Below are 11,940 nucleotides of genomic sequence, written 5' to 3' on the forward strand. Positions count from 1 at the left end.
GTTAACCTAAGGTTTTCTAATTTGAAAAAAAAATTATCAGAGCACATAATCACAGATCATCACATTGAACCGCTCAATTTCCCTGGATCTCTTCTGCAAGTTGTGATGATTTACACTTGGGAAAACCAGTGTGCACAAAAGACCTGGTTTCCATTAGAAGCAATTATGGACTCTATACAGTCCTACCATCCAGTCCGGCTAATTGACTCCCTTCCAAATGGTAGGAACTATTTATAACTTTCTGTCTTAAGAAATGGTGGCGACTCAAAAGGGTGTGAACTGTCTATCTGCGTGTCTCAATCTCCTGAAGCTCCTGCTGAGTGAGACCTGCACCTGAGCAGGTACAAATGAAACCTGTTCTCTAACTCCCTAGCAACTGGTTACATTTTGTTCCCAAACCTTCTTTTCTCTTTTCCTCAAGGTTTCTTCTGCTCATGGTCTTTACTTGAATGATTTTCACTCATATAGTTTTATGTATGTTCTGGTCTCATTTTCATAATTTCAACTGTACCGTGAACTGAATTTCTCTTCGTTAAATTGATATGTGAAGGAGCTTCAATTTTCCATTCCTTTTTCTTTCTCTAATATTAGATTTGTGGAAATAAAACATTATGTTTTGGCTATTTCATTCCAACAGAGCACAGTCTAGCAGAGCAAGCTATCTCTATCTTTGGAAAGCATAGAATAATCAAGTTTTAAAAAACATCACCATTATCTAAAAAAAACTTTCTGAGTATTTACTATATGCCACAGCATGCTCTGCTGTTTTCCATGTATTAACTCATTTAATCATCGCAACACTGTAAGGTAAGTACTATTATCATCCCTATTTTACAGATGAGGAAATTCAGGGACAGAGAAGTGAAGCAACTCACCCAAGGACCCATAGCTCATAAATCAAGGAGATGGAGATTCGAATCCAGGTAGTCTGTCCCCAGAACGTTTGCTATTATTTACTATATAATACTGCTATTTATAAAACTACTCCTATTATCATTTTTCCTATTTCCTCCACTAATTTCAAATTTTCTTTGGAAATTAGAAAATTAATAAATATCACCTATAATAAATATAGAAAATAAGAGTTCATATTTAGGAAAAAATAAAATCTCCTAAGATCCCATAACCTACAGACACTGTGGTATAAAGTCTAAATATTTCCATATATACATTTACATTATATGTAATGTTTTGTGTTGTATAATCTTTTTTTTAACTTAATGACAAAGTATATATCTTTTCAGTTTCATTTATCCAAAGTTCTAACTTGTTCCATGTGCACTGAAATCTTATAAACATAGTTTTAAGTATATATAAAAGTTCTCTTCCTTATTCATGTAGCAAATAGCTTCTCATAGGTTATTATGACAACTGTCCTGTCCTTCTAATTACTGGATTTTTCCAAATATATGGTGATGGCTTTTCTGTTCAGCAATATTTCTATAGCATGCTTTAATACTTCACTGTAATTTGAGGAAAGTTCCAGATATTCTATAATGACTATACACATTTTATTGGAAGCAAAAAATAAAGAGGAAAGTTTGTACTTTTGCAGTTTTACTGTATTAGATTTAGGATCTACTAAATGTGGGGTGTTGAGGTCACTCTGAGGACATTGTCATGACAAGGAGGTCGCTGGCTTCCAGATTGGTTTCCATTCTCCCATCAGTGTGCAGGTATCAATGAGTTCAATTCACAAAGTCATTTGGTGAAGATTTACTCTCCACCAAATCTCCCCTAGGGGCTTCTAAGCCCCTGATTTTCTTGCCATGTCTTCTTGAATTTCCCACTATGAATATTAGTGAGGACTCTCATTCAATAGTGCCTACCTTGTGCCAGAAATTGTGCTAACCACCGGGGTTTACAAAGTTGGCTAAAGGCTCCTTTTCTCAAAGAAATCATAGCTGATAATGAAGAACTAATATGCATAAGAAATTACAATATACTTTATTATAAAGAAGGTATGTCGGGTCTGGCCAGCAAACCCTGAGACGGCGAATGAAAAGATTACCCCAGACACCTTAATAGGACAAAGGAAAGGCCTGGGGACCAGACGCTCTAGTGGTGAAAGGCCCTGAGCCAGACTCTGCCTCCACCTTTATTGTGAATGTTATCAATACAACAATGGAATAAGAAAAACAAGAAGGAATGTGAGGCTGTAATGATCAAGACAGTGGCATAGGGAGTATCCTATGAGTAGAACAAGCTGTGCTCGTGACAGGCGTGCAGAAAGGGAGTGCGTACAGTGTGTGACCTCCAAAGATAAATGTTTCTCCTAAGACAAGCATTTACTCCCTGGATGAGCACCCTGAGCTGCAATGAGGATCCAGCTGTTTTCAGCCCAGAAACTCTAAAGGAGGCCCAGTTTTCCGGACACTCCTTCTTTGCTTTTCAACTACTCTTGATCCAGGGAGGCATGTGTTCATTAAATCTTCTCTAGCCAGGCACTATGAATTCCCACAAAGGTACAAGATTTAATAATAGTTCACAGACACTACTTTGCATGGGGTCCTCAATGAATACTTTGAGTAGCTAGCATTTAATTGAAGTTTTGAAGGATAATGGAAAAGGGGAATTAACATTTCTGCCAGATAGTTATACTCATATACACTCAAATCTTCCTAACATCTGGAGAAGGCAGACACCTCCCATTTTATGGACAAATAAATATCATCAGCATAACTGGCTACCCTACCCTAGTTTATATAACTCACAAGTGGCAGGACTAGAATGGCAGCCAAGTTACTAGGTCTAAGAGCCAAAGATGGTTCCACTTTGTAATGACAAGGAATAACACACATGAAAGTATATGAAAGAACTGAAATGTGAAAAAAATATAGTTGTGTTCAGTTCATAAAGGTTCTTACTTGATACATAAATGAATTTTATTTTTTAAGATTTTATATTTTTATTTGAGAGAGAGTGAGGGATGGTAGGGAGGGACAGATGGGGAGGGAGAAGGAGGGAGAGAGAATCCTGAGCAGTCTCCATGCTGAATGCCGATCCAGACACAGGGCTTGATCTCACAACCCTGAGATCATGACCTGAGCCAAAACCAAGAGTCAGACACTTAACCTACTGAGCCACCCAGGCACCCCCACAATTGAATTTTAAATATCCTGAATGACAGAACCAAAGGCTTAAATCAGAAAGTAATAGGACCGTATTTGATTTTTAGATAGACAAACATGAAAGCAGAGCATAGAAAAGGGGCTAAACTTAGCTAAGATTGGAGAGAGAAATCATTCAGAAATGAAAAATAAATAAACCTGAAATAAAACTGACCGTGGAAATGAAGAGAAGGACACAAAACAGAAATATTCAAGAGGTATAATTTCCCATCTGGCATATAAGGTTAGAGAGGAGAAAAGGTGCCTCAGAGATTCTTGGATTCAGCACCTGAGAGAGAATGGTCATGATATTTCCTAAGGCATTAAAAAGAGGATAAAATCATGAGTTCAGCATTGCACAATTTAACTTTGAAGTGCTTGAGGGATGTCCATTTAGGTACTACAGTATAGTCTTAGATATATTATGCTAGAATCCAGAAACAGAACTATAGATATAGAAATCTTTTAAGTGGGGAGTAGTTAAAATAAGGAAGCATGTTTGAAATGAAAAAAATATATATTTTAGGTCTCCTGAGTTACATAGTAACACTCAAAAATAAGCAGGAAAAAAAATCTATGCATCAGTGAAAGAAGTTAGAAAACAGGAGAAAAATCAAGAGAGCTCTGTTACACAAATATTAGAAATGCATTCAGCTTCAGTAAGTAACAAGGCCTTATTTACAGTCTCTTAAACAAAGAAAGGGTTTTTTTTATCTTATTCCATTACAAGATATCAGAAGGTAGACATTGGCTGACATCTGTCAAAGACCTTTTACACTGGATTATTTCTCTAACTGTTCATAATATCATCTTTAACATGTAGACCCTCAAAGGTCGTGACTGCTGCCTCACATTAATATTGAATGCAGGAATAAAAGAGCCAGAAAAAGAGACTTCTCCACATTATTCTTTTTTATCTGGGAAAGAAAACCTTCCACAGAAGGCATTGTTCTCTATCTCATCAAATCTAGGCTACATGCCCCTCTTAGACCAATCCATGGCCAAGTCACAAAGATTATAATATTTCATCCCAGGGCTAAGATAAGAACCTACCTTCTTCCAAAATTCAGAAATTTCCATCAAATACCTAAACAGACAGGTGTTCTCTCTGTTTTAGAAACTATAAGGAAATATTAAGAAAAGAAACTCCAGTTGGCAAAGTAAAGAATGGCTTATGTTGGTGCTTTCCTGTTCTCCGTGTAGGACTTACCTTTTCCAAATAACAAACACACCAGCATTCTGTAAAATGCCATCCAGTTACCAATCATTATATTCCTTGACCCAAAATTCATTCACGTATATTAATGTTCTCTAAGCAAGGAAGCCTATACATTTCTGGTTAAAATTAGGTATGAAACATGAAGGTTTTCTTCATAGTATACCCAGAAATCATCACTTATTGACTGAGAAATGCTGGTTTAACCAGAACAAGTAAAAGTATAACACTAGTAACAAAATAATAACAATAATAATGGTAATAATTAATAATCTACTTCTATCACATATATGCATACTCCACTACAACCATATATTTCACAAAATTCTTTTTTCCTTTTCTTGCCCCTACTTCTCTTATTGCTTTCCTTTCATTTCCTTTTCATAATTACTATTGTTTTGATTATGCTCACCACAGTGTAGCTACCATACATCACCATACAATGCTATTACAGTATCATTGACTATATTCTCTGTGCTGTGACTTTCATTCCAGTGACTTATTCATTCCATAATTACAAGCTTTATCTCCCACTCCTCTTTACACTATTTTTTTTTAAAGATTTTATTTATTTATTTGACAGAGACACAGTGAGAGAGGGAACACAAGCAGGGGGAGTGGGAGAGGGAGAAGTAGGCTCCCCACTGAGCAGGGAGCCCGATGCGGGGCTTGATCCCAGGACCCTGGGATCATGACCTGAGCCCAAGGCAGATGCTTAACGACTGAGCCACCCAGGCGCCCCTCCCCTTTACACTATTTTGCCCATCCCCCAACCACCCTCCCCTTGGTAACTACCAGTTTCTTCTCTGTATTTGTAGGCCCCTTTCCTCCTTTTCATAATTTTTATTACAAACACATGGCCAATATAGAAAACTACAAAACACAGATGGTCAACATTTTTAGTATTAAAAGTACCTAAAATGTCATTATCCAAAATGATCTAAAATGTTGATGTATACACTTACATGTTTTTGTAGTGAATAATTATAAACAGCATATCAAATATATATTCCTTTGTAAACAATTTCTCTTAATAATTTAGCGGACACATCAACAAGTCTAAATTTCCATCATTTATGATGGCTTAGCTCATCTTATCAAATCCTCCTTTCTGAGTATCTTCTCATTTCTAATTATATCTTTGAAATGTACCTTTAATTTTTCCTTTTAGATTAAATAATGAATGGATCCAAATACAAGTTACACATACACATCTTCAACCTTTCTCTTTTTTTTTAAGATTCATTTATTTACTTGAGAGAGAGAGAGCACGAGTGGGAGGGGCAGAGAGACAGGGAGAGACAATCTCAAGCAGACTCCTGCTGAGCACAGAGCCCAGCAAGAGGCTCCACATGGGGCTCAGGACTTGATCTCACAATCCTGACATCATGACCTGAGCCAAAACCAAAAGTCGGGCGCTTAACCGACTGCACCACCTATGCTCCCCATCTTTAACCTTTCTACTTACCCATAGTGATAACAGATACTTCCCTTGAAAAAGTTGTTTGTAGCCATTTTACTCACCTTCAAATAGCATTTTAGCTAAACTAAACTTCAAATACTTGAAGACAAGGTCTCATGACCTTTATCTTTCATGACACTCTGGGGTCCTAGTTTCTACATGATCTTAGTATATCATGAATAAATATTTTGTTTCAGTAAAGACACCATTATCTCTCAGCTTTGTGTTTGAACTGCCACTTATTAATTCTAGAACAGAACTCTCAAAAGCACAAAATCTCTCTCACTCCTAGCAAAGTATGGAGAAGCCCTTTTTCTGAGTCTGCTGACACTCTGGGGTTTAGAGTTTCACCGATTTAAAGTACATCTTCATTCTCCATGTCACTGGTTGCAGTCACAATATTGTAAACTATCAGAGGACTAAGCCTATTCACTTTAAGCTATGATTCCTCTTAGATTCAACACTCTTACAACATTCATTGGCTGGTCACTATTCACTATTGCATGAGTGATTAATGCCTGAGATTTTGCAGGTGTGAAGTAAATGAATAATCAGAGAGTACATTCTGCTATAGTATGTGTGCACAAATATGATTAAGAGTTTGAACATTCAGGGGCACCTGGGTGGCTCAGTCCTTAATCATCTGTCTTCGGCTCAGGTCATGATCCTGGGGTCCTGGGATTGAGCCCCGCATCGGGCTCCCTGCTCGGCAAGAAGCCTGCTTCTCCCTCTCCCATTCCCCCTGCTTGTGTTCCCTCTCTCGCTGTGTCTCTCTTTGTCAAAAAAATAAATAAAATCTTCTAAAAAAAAAGAGTTTGAACATTCAAATCATGGCTATTTATGACACAGAAGACGTTTTCTTGAATATATATGGAGAAGACTGAAGAAGCCCAAATTATTGCACAATGAGCATGGTAAAGAAACTCTCTACCAGGAAGATGTGACTCTTTGCTCCTAATTCCTCCACTTTACCTGCCTTATTCCCACATGATTTCTTTCCCTGTCACCCTAACCTAACTTTTGATTATCTCATTTCTATTTTTTTAATCTTCCCCTGCCCCCTCTGTCCGTGTTCTAATTTCTAAATTTAACACTTGCAACATATTTTCCACAAAATCATTTGATGGGCAAACATCAATGTTCAGTTCCCATATTTCTCAATTCTTCCTTATTTTCTACCTTCAGAATACTTCAGCATCTTCTCTACTGATTGAGCCAATAGATACAAATGACTCTGTGGTATCTGAATTTTACTGATTGGACTTTCAAATTCATGGGAGATGCATCGTTTTCTCTTTGGTTCTTCTCTGTGTTCTACATGGGAATTATCCTGGGAAAACTCTTCATTGTGCTCACAGTAATTACTGACTCTCATTTACACACCCCCATGTACTTCCTATTGGCCAACCTCTCTCTACTTGATCTAGGTCTGTCATCTACCACAGTGGCCAAGACAATCTCTGATCTTTTCACTGACCGAAACATCATTTCCTTTCCAAAATGCATGATACAGATATTTTTTATTCATGTCATGGGTGGAGGTGAGATGGTGCTGCTCATAGTCATGGCCTATGACCGGTATACTGCAATCTGTAAGCCTCTCCACTACCTGACCATCATGAGCCCCAAAATGTGTGTTTCTTTATTAGTGACTGCCTGGATAATGGGGATAATCCATGCTGTATTTCAGTTTGTTTTTGTCATAAACTTGCCCTTTTGTGGCCCTAATGAAGTAGGTAGTTTTACTGTGATTTTCCTCGGGTCATGAAACTTGCCTGTGTAGACACATACAAGCTAGAGTTTGTAATCATTGCTAACAGTGGGTTTATATCCATGGCTACCTTCTTCTCTTTAATTACATCCTATATCTTCATTTTGGTCACTATCTGGAAACGTTCTTCGGGGGACTTGTCCAAAGCATTTGTCACACTGTCAGCTCACATCACTGTAGTGATTTTGTTTTTTACACCATGCATGTTTCTCTACATGTGGCCTTTCCCCACAACATCATTGGATAAGTGTTTGTTCATTGTTGACTTTGCTATCGCCCCTCTCTTGAATCCTGCCATCTATACATTAAGAAACAAAGACATGAGAGAGGTCATGAGAAGACTGGGCAAACGGATTGTGGGTCCTCATGGAATCTCAAAATGAATAAAGCAGATCTAGATACCACATGCTTCAGGCTCACCAAGAACACTGCAAGTCATGTGACTATCATCATTGCAATGGTAAGAACTACTATTGTCATGATAGTTCAACAAAGGTCCCCCTGTAGAAATTGATTATTGAGTCGGAGGGGACTTTATTTTGCTAATGACAGAGAATAAATTGATATCACCTACTTATATCAAGAAGAAAGGTGAGAACAGAAAACTGAGCTGATTTGTATGAGTAACTTAACATTCAAATACCATTTTCTGTGACTTGTATTGTAAATAATTGTATTTACTCTCAATAATGAAGACATACCTCAAATAAGTAATAAATATATCTCATGGTAACTTACAGATTTAATAGATAAAATGTGACTTTGAGTAAATCAAAATCAATAAATTCTATTTTTTAATTCTTATTTTAATTTTAGTTTAACTTAGAATAAGAACAAAATCAACTATTTGTTACTTAGGTTATGCATGCTATTTTAGTTTTTTGTTTAGATTTGATTGGCTGTAAATAGAGAGGGATATTCTTTAACACTATGAATACTTCAAAGAAACACAAACCAGAGATTTCTGAACTTTTGTCTCACTTTCTACTATTTTAAAAATGAAGATTTTCAAATATTCAATTATCCTAGTTTATTCTCAAAAAAACCCCCCCAAAAATAGTAGCTGTTTCAGGGCACCTGTGTGTTAAGCGTCTGCTTTTGGCTCAAGTCATGATCTCAGGGTCCCGGAATTGAGCCCCATGTGGGACTCCCTGCTCAAGAGGGAGTCTGCTTTTCCCTCTCCCTCTGCCCCTCCCCCCACAGCTCATGCTCTCTCTCTCAAATAAATAAAATCTTTTAAAAAAATGACTAATCTGGGCACCTGGGTGGCTCAGATGGTTAAGCATCTGCCTTCAGCTCAGGTCATGATCCCAGGGTCCTGGGATCGAGTCCCACATCGGGCTCCCAGCTCAGCGGGGAGCCTGCTTCTCCCTCTGACCCTCTCCCCTCTCATGCTGTTTCTCTCTCGCTCGCTCTCTAAAAAATAAAAAATAAATAAATAAAATCTTAAAAAAAAATGACTAATTTATTAATTAAATTTTAAAACTAATAGCTGTTTCACAAAAGAACAATCACCCTAGTATGTATGTTTAGAGATTCTGGTTTCTTTGAATATGATTTATTGTTCAGACAAATGTTCCCCCAAAAGCTTATATGTCTTTGATAAATATAAAGCCAAAAATGGTATGGCATATTTAATTTAATTGAGCATTTCTACATATGGAATAAATGCTTTATTAAAGTTACACATAAGGGGCGCCTGGGTGGCTCAGTTGGTTGGGCGACTGCCTTCGGCTCAGGTCATGATCCTGGAGTCCCTGGATCGAGTCCAGCATCGGGCTCCCTGCTCGGCGGGGAGCCTGCTTCTCCCTCTAACCCTCTCCCCTCTCATGTACTCTCTCTCTCTCTCTCTCATTCTCGCTCTCTCAAATAAATAAATAAATCTTTAAAAAAAAAAGTTACACATAACTTTTTCACATATTTGTTTCTACTTCTCTGTAAATAAAATCTACTCAATTAAGGAAACTAATGCCCTTGGCTTTAATTACCATGCATCCATTCCCTTGGCTTTAATTACCATCTCAGCTAAGGGCTTTTATTCTTAAGCCAGGGTATTATTCTTGAGTTCCTGCTTCATAAATCTGCCTACTGACTTGATGCTTCAAGGGCATCTCCCACTCAGCAGATCTGAAACTAAACCAATCAACTCATTCTTGAACCTGCTCTTCTTTCAAGTTCCTAGTCACAATAAGTGGCACCTATATTAACCCAGTTCCTCAAAATCTAGACGTAATAATGGACTCCTCATCCGCAATCCCCAATACTCAATAAATCAGCAAATCCTATTAATTCCAACCTCTAAACACCTCTTAAATATGTCCTTTGTTTTCTTCCAAATGTCACCATTCTTGTCTAAGTCTTCACATGTCATTTTTCAAATTGAGTATTAAGTCACTATGTATCTTCCCCCTTCAAAGCTCATTTGCCTTTATTCCCATTATCTACATACAGAATGAGAGATTTTTTAAGTATAAATTTAAGCAAATGATCGTTCTTGTAGGACCCTTCACATACTTGCCAATGCTCTTAAATTAAAATACAAACTCCTTTTCAAGATTTATCAGACCATCCAAGACCTGGTCCTCATCCATCTCTCCAGCCTCAGAGAACAACATGCTCTTGCCCTACAATTTCAAAGGAAATTTGGTTTTCTTTTACTTGCCTAAAAACTTCATTCTCTCCAGGTGCCTGGTTGACTCAGTCCCTTAAGTGTGTAAGTCTTGGTTTCAGGTCAAATCACAATCTCAGGGTCGTGAGACTGAGCCCCGCGCAGAGTACCCTGTCAGGCTCTGTGCTCAGGACAGAGTCTGCTTGAGATTCTCTCCCTCTGTCCCACACCCCACTCATGCTCTTTCTAAAATCAAATAAATAAAATCTTTAAAAAAACAAACTTTATTCTCTCTCATCTTGAGGCTTTGCACTGGCTAATCATTCTGTCTGAAATATCTGTCCTTCATGCTTTGCCTATGAACATCTATTCATTCCACAAATCTCAGTTTCAGCATCATTTTATCAAGAAACACTTCCAAATAGGGACACCTGGCTGGCTCAGTCGGCTAAGCGTCTGCCTTCAGCTCAGTTCATGGTCCCAGGGTCCTGGGATCGAGTCCCGCATTGGGCTCCTTGCTCGGCAGGGAGCCTGTTTCTTCCTCTGCCTGCCTCTCCCTTGGCTTGTGCATGCGCGCACACACGCTCTCACTCTTTCTCCCACTCTCTAACATGTAAATAAATAAATAAAATCTTTAAAAAAATAAGTATATACAATTATATTAAAAAAAAAAAAAGAAACACTTCCAAGAACCTGGGTCCAGGAGAGCTCCTTCCATTGTATATATTATACCACTCCCTACTGCCACTTTTATAACATCAGCCACACTCATAATTTCTTATTCCATGTATGTCTTCCTCATTACATTTTAAGTTCCATGTGAGGAAGGTGCTGGGTCCATCATAGTTACTGCTATAACACGAGTAACAACTCAACAGAAAATGTTCAATAAATATTTATCATTAAATAAATGAATAAAACCAACGAAGAGTAAAAACAAGTAACGTGAATAATTTCTTGAATACTGTTTGGGTTTTCTTTGTACATTCAATCAAAGGTCATAGGATTATAGTACTTCCTCCCTTTTCTTTCTCCTTTTCTCAATTTTCTCTGCCTCTGTCTTCAGTACTTTATAGTGAAATCTACTAATGAGTTCCTTTTGTAGACTTAAGCCAATTCAAAGCTTGGGCCAATCTCAGCTGGGGCAGCCTATAAATCAATCCTCTCAGCCCTCTCTGATACTTCTAGGTCTCATAAACCCTACATTACCAACCTCTGCTCCTGTTGATCCAGCAGCCTTCTCTGCTGCCAAGCAAACCCAAGATCCATTCCTCAAAGGATGGCTCTCAATCACAGCTCGCCCTGTGTCTGCCTGGCCAACTCCTTAGCACTTTATTTCTACCTAGATGCTCCTCATTCATCTTAATATGCTGTTATGCCTGGTATCCAGTGTCTGACTTAGAACACAGGTAGATCAGGACAAGAGCACACTGACATGATTGAATGATTTTATGGGGCACAGTGTTGCAGAAGAGCCTTCAGGGAATTGGGAGGCAATAGGAAAAATTTTCCTCTGATCTTAGAGTAGTTGTGCTTCTTCTAGGCAAATAAATTGCTTTACCTCGTCTTATATATACTATGATTCATGTAATTGACCATGCATCCCTATTTATTTTTTAATATATCGGCTCACATTATTCTCCAGTTTGTATCCTTGTTTATACATCTTGCAATGTCAATACTTCTTGAAATTTAATTTGAGACTATCATCTGAAGCAAGAGAATTATGATTTTCCTCGTTTCTGAACTGAGAAAATAAAACAGCTCTAAACA

General features: G+C 37.8%; 1 pseudogene; it reads left to right on the top strand.

Annotated features, from left to right (window-relative positions):
- The first annotated feature begins 6,925 nt into the window (after positions 1-6,925).
- On the top strand, positions 6,926-7,942 carry LOC118003536 (annotated as a pseudogene).
- The last annotated feature ends 3,998 nt before the right edge of the window (positions 7,943-11,940 follow it).

The sequence above is a fragment of the Mirounga leonina genome, unplaced genomic scaffold, assembly GCF_011800145.1.
Source record: "Mirounga leonina isolate KUSES-001 unplaced genomic scaffold, KU_Mleo_1.0 Mir_91, whole genome shotgun sequence".
Taxonomy (NCBI): Eukaryota; Metazoa; Chordata; class Mammalia; order Carnivora; family Phocidae; genus Mirounga; species Mirounga leonina.